Raw genomic sequence first — 13,343 nt, 5'->3', positions numbered from 1 at the left:
ATACGCCATGTAAACCTCTCGGTTATAGGATTAGTGGTGTGGGTACATTAGAATTATATGTTTGGGTAGGATAAGTGGTGTGGGGTACGTGTGTATTACACGCCATAAAGTGTGTATCATATGCACATAACTGATTTTGTAGTATAAATTGCATGATAAATACAATGCGCGCTATAGAGATGCATTTCATGAGATCATGTTTTTTTCACAGAGAATTCTTAGACAAGACGTCTAAAAACGTATAACTTAATATAGAACAAAATAGAATAGATAATTTTTATAGTACTTTTATCTGCTGCAGCTTAAATATTAAGAAAATTTTTTATGGCCCACGGCAAACAAAAAAATTAAATGATTTATGATTAAATGATGACTGAAGATTCATTCATTTTAAAATTTTAAAGTTTAGCCTTGGGTGAAGTTATGGAATCCCTTGAAACAACTTGATTAAGGCACTTTGACCTAGAATGTGACGTCTAGAATTTGATACAAAAGTGACGAGATTATCGGTCTTATTCGGCTTAATGTACAGTGTTGCGGTTCTCAAAATTATTTTTCTCAATTTTTATTCTCATTCGGTGCTTGACAAGTGTTCATTCTGAACTTTGGTCTTGTTGGGATGAAAACTCACTTTTGATGTTTCCTACAGAGGGAACAAGAGATATATTGTAAGATGAGAATGATTCAGTATCTGCTGTTCTTTCACTCCAGATCTAAAGTGTATAGGCACGTTAACATGAAGCACATGTTGTCTGTCCAGAGGTGTGCATGTGTCCATGGCATGAAAATCTAATAATAGATCTCATCAGGACAATGGAAAAATTGCTGTTTGCTTTACAGTAGTTATCAGAGAAATTACCTCAGAGAATGATTTTTTTTCTAGGCCTGTCTAGGCATGATTTTCTGTAATTCTTCTCATGACTGTTTGCGCACAATGCCAACATCCTGATCAGAGCGGCCTGTCATTGCTTGTGCTAAATGGCATCACTTGTGTTGCTCATCTGCTCCCTTTTCTTCTTATAGCTCATACAGTCTCACTTCTTTTCCTTTTTATGTTCCCTTTTTACTCTGTCCTCCTTTCCTGTCCTCTTCCTGACACATTCTTCACTGGCCTACTTTGATGAGAGACCGAAATCCAAACTTTTTATGCACTGTACCTGACCTAGGGTCAGTTGAATAACCATAGTCATTTTGTTTAGACTCATGAGGTCATAAGATATACATCTTACCCCTTGTGAAATATTAAATGCACTTATTTAAACTAAAAATTATTTTTTGACCCATTTAAGTAGGACTTCATTGCATCTTTTTATGTTATTTCTAATTCTATTGTTTTTAAAATATGCAGAATGTACTGACTGTTTGCACAACATCCTGATCAGAGCGGCCTGTCATTGCTTTTGCTGAATGGCATCAGTCGTGTTGCTCATGTGAAAGCGGCGATGAAGAGAGGCAAGCAGAGCCTCACCACACACGGCTCTTACAAAACGTTTCTGAATGGTTATTTGCTATATATTTTTTAACATAATAGCTGACTGACTGACTGCTACATACACAAACAGCGTTGGCATATGATTTATGTTCTTGATCAAATCAAAAAATAACGTCACAAAGTAGGCTATATATACATGAAAAATACATTTACAACATTAGTACATATACAAATTCAGGTCCATAATGTTTGTACGGGTTTGTCGTAGACACAAAATAGCATAACGAGTAGCCTAGTGCCTAAAAAGTCAGCGCTGGCATTTGATCAAACTAAAATATTACGTCTGAAATTATACATGTAAATACATTTAAAATGATTTAGCCTACTTATAGGTTGTGGCCTCCTTTTAGGTTTTTAGGCAACAACTGCTGCCTCTGGTTTTAAAGTTGGAACTGCTTCATGTTTTAGTAACAGTTTCTTGTTGAATCCAGTGTTGAAATCGTGGAGATTCTGGAAGCTGTCTTTCATAAAATGCGCAGCACAGAGATCTAAATTATGATAGTCATTTTCAGGAACGTAATCAAAAATAAATTGTATCCATTGTTGACGAAGTACAGCGTCCGTGGGAAGCCCAAACACAGAAGACCTGACAGCTGGGTGAACATAACACTCGACGAGCCGTGGAAATATGGCCATGCCCTTTTTTACATATTCCGGCGGGAAGGGTTGATGTAAATATATGGGTTAATGACGTCTAAAACCCTGCTGTAGTCCCGTTCGAGTCGTTTTTGTGGGCATAAACTTCATGATTTTTAAAAGACAATATCTCTGCTTACATTGAACTTTCAGCGCTGCAACTTTGCAGATACTGTTCATGCACCAACAGCAACATTACACACTATTTAAAATGAAAAAAGTGAAATCGCAATCAACCCCCCCCCCCCCTTTAAATAATATTTCTAATAACACATTTGTTATGAAGTTGAAATTTAATAAATTAAAAAATATATTAACAAAATGTAACACACCACAATTAAAATTATAATCAATTTCTTTACATGTGCTTGAAGTGAAGTGAGTGTTTTGTAAAACATGCTGATTTGAAGTACACTACTTTTAGGATTTGAAGGACACTACAAGTGCACATTCAACACAATTAAGCACACTTTAACAAGGGACAGTCTGAAATCAAAGACAGTTGAATTGTCTTCCTTTTCTTTTATGCATATTGTACAATCTTATAAGCAACAAATAAAATGGATACACAGCTTTGTTTTCTGTCAAAGCAGTAAGAACAATGCATGATAGTTATTTAACCAAAGAAATGCAAGGAACTGTTTGTGTCCTTACGTTTGATGTCTCACTAAAGCCTCCCTTTAATAAAATGTACATTATATTCTCTTGTTTCAGTTTCGCTGTCTCCCTTTCTTTTTCCCCGCTCTGACTGTGCTCTATTTTCTTCGTTTTCTCCTCAATGCCTGAAGACAATCAGTGCCCTAGTTTATTAGCAGGTTTTCTGCCATCACCCCTAAATAAAACAGACAAAACAATTCAATGATATGAGAGTGCAAAGCAGAAACACACGGCAAGCTGTTTTCATGCACTCTGAATCAAGCTCAAGTTCAGTTCACTGGGCTTTCGGCTCAGATATGCTGCAGACGCATTTACACGAACAGTATTTCTGCGTGCTATGTTTAGAAGGCCTGTCCAATCAAACGTGAAGCTTTCTCCACTAAAAAGAAAAAAAGGTTATGCATAATAAACGCAGTTTACTCAAAGTCTTTAAAACAGTGGGTCCGCAACTCCCTATGGGTCCTTAGCTGTACTGCAGGGGGTCTGCCAACTGTGTTTGATATTTTTGTTCTGCTAAATATTTTTGTGGAAATCTTGATACATATTTAATATGATTATTTCATGAATAGAAATTTCAAAAGACAGCCTTTTTTAAATAGAAATGTTTTTTTATATGATATAGATAATAAAATATTATTATTTTTTTAACTGAATGCAGCCAAATTTTTAAACAGTAGTGTTAATGCAGGACTGGTTACAGGCCGTAGGCAAGATTTATGTTGGAGTATTATTGGTCAATATTATGTAAAGTGTCCTTGGGTTTTTGAAAGGCGCTATTTAAATAAAATGTATTATTATATGTATTTGAAATGATTATTATTACATAACAAAATGTCTTTCAAGGACAGTGAAGTAAAGCACAATTTATAATATATACAGACAGTGTGTTTTTTATTGACTTTGACAACAAACTTTTACTTAAGCATTTGCTTGTCAGCTCCTGACGCAATATCCTCCTTATACGTGCAAATTCAAAGTGTTGACTTGAGCTCGTGCTCTTTTAAACTCAAAATAATCTGGCAAATTCTTATCTATCCCAAAAAAATGCAGATCGATTTAACAACTTCCCAGTTCTTTTTTTTTTTAAATTAAATTCATTTTTTTCTTTTCTTTTTTTCTTTTAAGTACACATGCTTAAAATACATTCTCATCAGAGTGTCCCTGCTGTGGTCCATTGGGGTACCTGGCCTGACAAACTTAAGTCTGAGTCAGTCACAAACCCTATATATTTGTTGCTGTCTTCTGCTGAAGTTGTTCTCTTTCCTATAACAGTGTTTCCCACTGTGCTTTGATCCGATATAGCTGGCTATAACTAAGTTTGACCTCGGCTGTGTCACTCTGGTTGGTGAGTGTGGCCTCAGGGTAGTAAGGAGCATTTCCCTTTCTGTTATCTCCAGTCAGACAGAAAATACAGTTTACAGACTTCTCATCTCCCACCCACACACGTTCGCAAATCTCAACCTCTCTCTCTTTCAATCATTCTTTTCCTCATTCTCACTCACTCTGACTGTTTTAATCAACCTCCCTCATGCTCTCTCATCTCCAATCTGACCCAAAAAGATTTATTTCTTTTTAAACTCTTATTTTCGTTCTGTCTTTTACTTTAATCAATCACATCATTTTGTTGTCAGTTTTTGGGGCAGTCATGGCCAAATGGTTAGAGAGTCCGACTGGTATCTCGGAGGTTGTAGGTTTGATGCTCAATACCGACTGGAAATAAAACCTCAATCGCTCCCTGTGGGTGCCACAGAAAAAAATGTCTGCCCAGTATGTGATTGTGTCCTAATGTGTGGATGGGTTGCCATGTCACTTACACTTTTTCAAATACTGTTTTTTAAAGAGGTCTCTTATGCTGACCAAGGATGAAATTATTTGATCATAAATTCAATTCCTGAAAAAAAAAAATATATTCATGTGATCGATTTTTATTTTTACATATAAAATATAATTATATATATATATATATATATATTTTTTATTGCAAGTGTCAGTCATGTTTAATCTATTTAATGGGTCTTTATTGAATAAAAAAAAATAATAATACTGACCCCAAACATTTTAATGGTATGTAGAAAATGTAAAATGTACAGACACTGAAATAAACCAGTGTCTTAAGATTGATAAGCCTAATAAACAATTGCTCTAAATTGTTTTGTTTTATTTTATTTTCTGTACTCTTTGTAATACTTGATTCTCAATTGTGGCATTCAGATTTTTTCAAAAATGAGTTGCCGTTCATAGCAATGATATTCTGGCACTACATTCTTGTCTTTCCGCAGACCCCCTTGTTTCATAAAAATGCAGATGCCATCCTCTTTTGTCTCAGTTATTGGCTGTAGTAAAATTGACCTCAGAGGACTAATGCAGTGCTCTTCTTGTTGCTAAGCTGACTGTTTTGTATATATTGTGGTGTATTTTATAAACAAATAACAGTATAAAATAATATTATTTTAAAATATTATTTATAAAAATATATTTTTAGTAATAAAATATTTTGTGAGTACTCTACATCATAGTGACCAACTGACTGTCAATGTACATTATCTCTTGCACAATGACTATAGCTGACCGTCATCCCAAGTAATTGATTTCCTGTGTTTCTTGTCTCTTATCTCATCTTTTTCCTTGTCTATTTCTCTCTCTCTCTCTCTCTCTCTCTCTCTCTCTCTCTCTCTCTCTCTCTCTCTCTCTCTCTCTCTCTCTCTCTCTCTCTCTCTCTCTCTCTCTGTGCGCGCATGCGTGAGCGTCTGAGCTGAACGAGTGTGGAGTGCGAGAGTGCTGGCCTGCGGGCTGTGTGAGTTTTCTAACTTTTCTTCTTTCTTTGGCAAAGTTGTTGGTGTATTTGTGGAGGTTTTTTTGGAGTCAGGGAGAGTAGGTCGCTGTTGCTCAGCGTGTGCTGTCCGAGATGGCAGCAGCATCGGAGAGCATACAGTTTGACAAGCTAACGCGGAGGAATGGCATTAAAATCACGCCCGCGGAACGCTGTTCTATAGAAGACTGCAGCATAGCAGTTGCTCAAGTTGTGGGGTATAAGAGTATTTTGTCAGCATCTAGGATGAACAGTGCGTTTGTTTTTTTCCTAGATGACGTGAACAAAGTAAATGAAATAGTCGCGAGTGGAATTGTGTTGAATGAGTCGTACACACCAGTGATGCCTTTGATGCAACCGGCGAAAAAGATTTTGTTGTCGAATGTTCCACCTTTTATAAAGGACGAAGCGATTCAAAGGGAATTGGTCAGGCACGGAAAAATTGTTTCACAGTTTAAAAAAATCGCATTAAATTGCAAATCGGCACAGTTGAAGCATGTTGTTTCTTTCCGGCGGCAGGTGTACATGATTCTGAACAATGAGAGTGCGGAGCTGAATCTCGCGATGAAGTTTAGAATTGATGATTTTGACTATGTCATTTACGCTACATCAGAGACAATGAAATGTTTTAAATGTGGACAAGGAGGACATCTTGCGCGTTCGTGTCCTGAGAATGTGGAACATGATCCAGGACAGAATAACATTGAAAGTGAGGGACAGAAAGATAATGTGGAGGATGAAAATCAGGAAAAAGGTGGAGAAGTGCTAGAGAATGGTGAACAAACTAATCAAACAAAAATTGTAAGCAGGAGTAATGGGGAAACAGTAGGAGAAAGGGAGTTTGAAAGAGCAAATGATGCTGCTGGCCCTGTAGATGTCTCAAGAGATATTGATATGACGGAGGATGACAGTCTGTTTAAAACACCGACTTTAAAGAGAAAAACAAGTGGAAAAAGTAGAGGGAAAAAAGCTAAGAAGGAGCAGGTTCAGGAAGAACAGACAGAGGAAAAGATGGTTCAAGAAACAATGCCTAACACTGAATACAGTAATTCAGATGATTCAGTATCAGGAAGTGAGTGTGAATCTGTAAGTTCAGTTGACTCAGTGTCTCTGAGAAGATCTGGGAGGAGTGCTTACACCCTTGAAAAAATTAAAGCTTTTTTGCAGAGTACAAAAGGCATGAAGGGAGTTCAAGTACTAGAGTTTTTTCCAGATCGTGAGTTGTTTATAGAGTCTGCAAAGATGTCAATGAAAGAAATTGGGTTGGGGGGTCTCACAGAGCAAGAAGTATACAGGTTAAAGAAAATAGTTCATAAAGTGAGATCCAATATGGTAAATGATGAAAAGGAGGTGTTTTAATTTTTCCTTTTTCTTTGTTAAGTTCTTGTTTTTGTTTTGCTCAGTCTCTTTTTTTTCTCATTTATTTATGAGTAATTTAAGGATGGGCAGCCTGAATGTGAATGGTGCAAGGGATTTTAGGAAAAGAGCAATACTTTATGAATTGGTGAGACAGAAAAAAATTGATGTTATGTTTCTTCAAGAAGTACATAGTGATATAAAAAATGAAAGTGAATGGATGATGGAATGGGAAGGAAAGGTGATAATGAGCCATAAGACTACCACTAGTGGAGGTGTAGCAATCTTACTCAGAAAAAATATCAATCCAGTCTCGTGTGAAGTAGAGCATGTAGTCGGGGGACAGTGTTTGAAAGTACGGCTTGAGTTTGAAAAATTTTCTGTTGTATTTATAAATGTGTATGCACCAGTTTTGGGCCCTGAAAGAGTGTTGTTTTTAAACAAAGTTAGAGATACTGTAAGAAGTTGTAAACCTGAAGAGTTTTTATTTCTAGGGGGTGATTTTAATTGTACGGAAGATGATAAAATTGATAGAAATCACAAAGAACCACACATGCCTTCACAGTGTGTTTTAAAACAAATTCTGAAAGAATGTGAACTGTATGACATATGGAGGGTGTTGAATAAAACACAGAGACAGTACACATGGACACAAGTGAGGGAACGTTATGTGACAATGGCTAGACTAGACAGGTGGTATTGTTTTAAACATCATCTTAATATTATTAAACAATGTGCAATTTCTCCTGTAGGCTTTTCAGATCATGGTTTAGTCAGTTGTAATGTTTTTATCACTAATGTAAAGCCAAAAAGTGCTTATTGGCATTTTAATACGGTTCTTTTACAAGATAATTTTTTTCTTGAGGTGTTTGGTCATTTTTGGCAACAGTTTAGGAATAAGAGGTCATTATTTGATTCTTTGCAACAATGGTGGGATATTGCAAAAATAGAGATACAGCAACTGTGCCGTATGTATACTTTCAATGCTTCGAGAGACATTTCCCGATCTCTAAAGGATCTAGAGAAAGAGATAGTTGAAATGCAAAATTTAATTGAATCTGTTAGAGACAGAGAATGTGTCAAAGTTTTAAAAGATAAAAAGAAGATTTTAGATGATTTGTTGGGGGTTAAAGCACAGGGTGCTCTGGTACGCTCGCGTTTTCAGAGTGTAGTACAAATGGATGGCCCAACCAGTTTCTTTTTTGGACTTGAAAAGAAAAATGGCCAAAATAGAAGCATGCATTGCTTGTTATCTGAATCAGGCACAGAAATTATAGAGGCTAAGGAAATTAGAAAACGAGCGGTAGGTTTTTACTCAGAGTTATATAGCAGTGGTCACGTGGAGGAAAAGGATATAGCCAGTATGTTTTATGTGAGTCTGCCTAAAGTTTCGGATGAAGCAAACACTGAGCTGGAAAAACCTTTTACGAAAGGTGAGCTGTATAATGCCCTAAAGAGTATGGAGTGCGGGAAAGCTCCGGGGATCGACGGAATTCCTGTTGAGTTTTATAAGGCACTCTGGGCAGTTTTGGGTGATGATCTTCTGGAGGTCATTAATGACAGCGTGGCCAGAGGGTCACTGCCAACAAGCTGCCGGAGAGCAGTGATCACCCTGTTACCGAAAAAAGGAGACCTCACGAATATAAAAAACTGGCGACCAGTGTCACTCTTATGCTCTGATGTAAAAATCCTATCTAAAGCCTTAGCAATTAGGTTGAAGGAGGTGATTGGTGGGGTCATCCATATAGACCAGACATACTGTGTTCCTAATAGATCGATCTTTGACAACATTCATTTAATTAGAGATATTTTGGACGTCTCTAGATCATTGGGTTTAGATTTTGGCCTTATTTCCTTAGACCAGGAAAAGGCTTTTGACCGGGTTGAGCATAAGTACCTCTGGAGGACTCTGAGTGAGTTTGGTTTCAGTCAGGGTTTTATCAAAATGATCGGAGTGTTGTATGCAAACATTGAGAGTATACTCAAAATTAATGGAGGGTTGAGTGCTCCTTTTAAAATTACAAGAGGTATCAGACAAGGGTGTGCACTGTCTGGCATGTTATATGCTTTAGCCATTGAACCGTTGCTGGTAAGAATTAGGGCAAACATTGATGGGTGGAGTATACCGCAATCTGAATGTAAAATTAAGTTATCAGCTTATGCTGACGATATTGTGGTTATGATTAAAAATCAAGAAGAAGTAAACACTTTACAGGTAATTATAGAAGAGTTTGGTAAATTGTCTTCTGCTAAGGTAAACTGGTTTAAGAGTGAAGCCATAATTGGCGGAAAATGGGAAGGTAGAGGTTTTCCTAAACTACCTGGTGGACTTGAGTGGAAGAAAGGTGGTTTTAAATATTTGGGTGTTTATCTTGGAGACGACTCAATGATGCAAAAAAACTGGGAAGGGGTTTTGGAAAAAACAAAAGGACGTCTAGAAAAATGGAGATGGTTGTGGTCAAAAATGTCTTTTAGAGGACGAGTGACAATTATTAATAATCTGGTGGTTTCAATGTTCTGGCATCGGTTGGCATGTATTGAGCCGCCAAGTGGACTTCTTGCAAAACTGCAGGCTGTAATTGTGGACTTTTTCTGGACTAAGCTTCACTGGATTCCCCAGAGTGTACTCTATCTTCCTAGAGAAGAAGGGGGACAAGGACTGATACACTTGGTCAGCAGAGGAGCAACTTTTCGCTTACAGTTCATTCAAAGACTTTTAACAGGTCCAGAGGATCTAGTTTGGAGAAATGTTGCTGGATCTATATTAAAACAAGCTGGAGGTCTGGGATTGGACTTTACTTTGTTTTTATTGGATTCTAACAAGATTCAACTGAATGGACTGACACCTTTTTATAAGGGGGTTTTTAGAGTGTGGAGTTTTTTTAAAAAGAGAAGAGGAGTTTCTGAGACGTCTTTATTTTGGTTATTAGAAGAACCGACTGTGTTTGGAGCCAGGTTGGATGTATCTAATGAAATTGCATGTGGTTTTGAAAATGTATTGATTGTTTCAAAAAAGGTTAAATTGTGTGATCTGATTGCAGCTGGGGGTCCTGGTTTAAATAACTCACATGGGGTAGTAGCTGGTCTAAAATTAAAGTCAGAAAGATTGGCAAGTAAATTGCTGGAGGTTTTAAAACAGAGACTTACGATGGAAGAAAAGTTTCTACTTGCAAGTTACGGGGAAGGGAAGGTTTCTCCAAATAATAAAGATCCTTTTCCTGAAGTTTTCTTTTCTCCTGATCTTAAAGGAGCAAATGGGTTAATGTTAGAGGACTTGGAAGATGTAAGTATTCACAAGGCTGACCGTAAGAAACTGTATCAAAATTGTGTTAAAGTATTAAATAAGAAAGTTTTAAATGGAAGAGTAGACACTGTTTGGAGAGACAAGCTTTGCTTGGATCATAGTATAAAGCCTGTGTGGAGAGTGTTGTATAAACCTCCTTTGGAAAAAAGAGTTGGGGATCTTCAATGGAGGATTTTACACGGGGCAGTTGCTGTCAATGCTTTTATAAGTGTTATTAATCCTAATGTGTCAAATGGGTGTCCTTTTTGTAAAAAAAGGGAGACCATCTTTCATTGTTTCATGGAGTGTTCAAGGTTGGGTTATTTTTTTGATTTTCTTAAATTGTTGTTTAATAAGTTAAATGAGGTTTTTACTGTTCAGAGTTTTATTTTTGGTTTTCGGTATGTTGCAAAAAATAGAATAAAATGTCAACTTTTAAACTTCATCATAGGTGAAGCAAAAATGGCAATATACCTGAGTAGAAAGAATAAAATTGAAGGATCAGAAGGTTGTGAAGCTGTTTCTATTTTAAAAAACAGGATAAAATCAAGAGTATGGATTGATTTCAAATTTTATAAAATGATGAAGGACTTGACGTTTTTTTCAAATCAGTGGTGTTATAATGATGCAGTTTGTCTTGTTGTAGATGAATTTTTATTTTTTTCTTGTGTGTTACAATAAGTATTAATACATGTGATGTGTGTTGTGGTGACATTTATATTGGAATTGTTTTTTAATCTCTAAAGAATTGTAAAATAAACGTTTTGTTAAAATTCAAAATTCTCTCTCTCTCTCTCTCTCTCTCTCTCTCTCTCTCTCTCTCTCTCTCTTTCTCTCTCTCTCGCTGTGTTTCTTCTTAAGATCAAATGTAATGCTTCATAAAATAATAATTTCAACTCATGTCCTTTTGGAAGTTAATATACTTCACATCAGGGTCCATTTTATTATATTTGTTTTTTGCAGTATTGTTGTCTGTGTATAATCCCTTAAATTATTGAATTTGAAGGACCAAAATAACTAAATAAATCAGTCAAAACATCATTGCTCACTTGGCATAGCAAAGTGTTTTGTTCCAGTTATGGCATGCTCTTTCTCCATCAGTGAATGTCATCATACATGTTCAATAGGCCGTTAGTCACTGTGCTTTGCTATCCGTCTGTGCTCACCCTCAGTGTATATTCACTCAGTGCACACTCAGTTGGATAGGGATGTGTGGCAGACAGATTAGTGAGGTATTCCCCCACTGTGCTTGTGTGCTTTTGGCTTGGTCCTCCGTGGCAGGTAGCTGTGTGTGTGTGTGTGTGTGTGTGTGTGTTTGCGTGTCATGGAGGCGGATAGCATGCTGGGACCCACCCACTAATAGTCGACAATCTATCAAAGTCAGAGCACATCTCTCAGCTCTCCCTCTGGAACAGCGTCTTTCTGATGCACCACGGAACAGAGAATTAAGAAGGGGCATCGTTATAAGAGAATGCTGTGTGCCTTAAGGGGTAGAGAGGAGAGAAAGAATGGAAGAGGGGAAATGGATGAAGACATAGGAGGAATAGAAAGGGGGATCTTAGGATGCAGGCGCAGAGAGAAAGAAATGTAGGGAGTGTTAAAAAAAAGGATTTTACACGAAGACAAATCATTTGATTATGCTTCATTTCTATGGCAGAACAGCCATTAATGATAATCAAAAAATTCAAGTTCAAAATAACATTGTAAAATTCATACACTATGGTTGACCATATATAGCATTATTGCATAATTGTTTTGGGACACAAATACGAACAAGTGAGGTATTTTTTGGACTTGAGGTGTGTGCCTGAATACTTCTAAAATTAGGAAGTTTACATTGTTAAAAAATATTTATCAAATAAATGCAGTTTCTTTAAATTGTATATTCATCAAAGAATGCTGAGAAAAATATTAAACAGCACAATTGTTTTCAACCTTGATAATATTGAGCAGTGAATCATGATATTAGAATGATTTTTGAGGGATCATGTGACAGAAGACTGGAGTAATGATACTAAAAATTCAGCTTTGCCATTATTTATATATATATATATATATATATATATAAGTATTAACACTGAAAATAGTAATTGTGAATTATTATAACCCCATCCAAACTTGTGCATGGTCAAACATTACTGCAATCGCAACTCACATATACTGTATATTTGCGTTTGGCCGCACTGCAGTACAAGTGATCAACAGATTCGAATCATGACAAATGAATGTACTTCCTCATTGTTTTCCCAATGTTTCAGCAGTGTAGGGGAACCTGTCAGCAATGTCAGTGTGTGACTGTATTAGTGGGTGTGTGTGCTGTCTCGTATATTTGTGTGCTTCAGTAGACAAGTGCCGTGACTCACCACTTCATTCCTCATTAGCATTCTTGGTCAGTAATCACTTAGTGAAGCAAAGGGTGATGGGAGTGGATTCTATCTTCTTTCTTCTATCATTCAAAGTCTTCTCTCTCTCACACACACACACACACACAATTTGTATTTTGAAGCTGAAACAGATTAGCTGTAGACAATAGATTGAAGAACAGTAAATAATGAAAAAAGCCAGAATGAACCATAATAATCGTAAAGAATGATAATGGACTCTCTCTCTCCTCTCTCTCTCTTCTCTCTCTGTTGCAACTTCTCAGCTTCTTTCCATTAATTCTCTCAAACATTATGACTTTTAAAAGATATTGCTTTTTTAACCTGCTGTCTAAATGGCCCTTTCTGCAGGGCCTAAGTCCACTTTGAGCATGTGTAACAGTGCACCGAGAGAGAGAGAGCTGTTATTAAAATAATAGATTTTCACTGCACTTTTCTGTGAATTTAATCAGCTATGAGCCTTTGGGCTCTTTTAGGAATCAATATGACCCAAATGGATGAAGCCACAGAAATCCTTATCATCAGTGCCTTTTTAGTTCTTCTCAATCTGTAAACGTTCTCCTCTGCTCAAATAGTGTCATGAGCTCTGATGACACTTTTAAAATGATAATGCAGTGTTTTTATTAACTAAAACTATATTTAGAAATATAGAAATGTTGCCTTGGTAGCTAACTGAAGTAAGTTTGTTTCAATTTAAAAGAAACTGAAATAAAAAATAATTAAAACTAA

At 36.5% G+C, this 13,343-nt stretch overlaps 1 protein-coding gene across 3 annotated transcripts in view; it reads left to right on the top strand.

Moving 5' to 3' along the window:
* elfn2b (extracellular leucine rich repeat and fibronectin type III domain containing 2b) overlaps positions 1-13,343 on the top strand; it is an 89,765-nt gene that overhangs the window by 59,300 nt on the left and 17,122 nt on the right. The gene's annotated exons all lie outside the window — the stretch shown is intronic.

This window comes from Pimephales promelas, chromosome 3, assembly GCF_988280905.1.
Source record: "Pimephales promelas chromosome 3, fPimPro1.hap1.1, whole genome shotgun sequence".
Lineage (NCBI taxonomy): Eukaryota > Metazoa > Chordata > Actinopteri > Cypriniformes > Leuciscidae > Pimephales > Pimephales promelas.
This window is presented reverse-complemented; position numbering and strand designations above follow the sequence as displayed.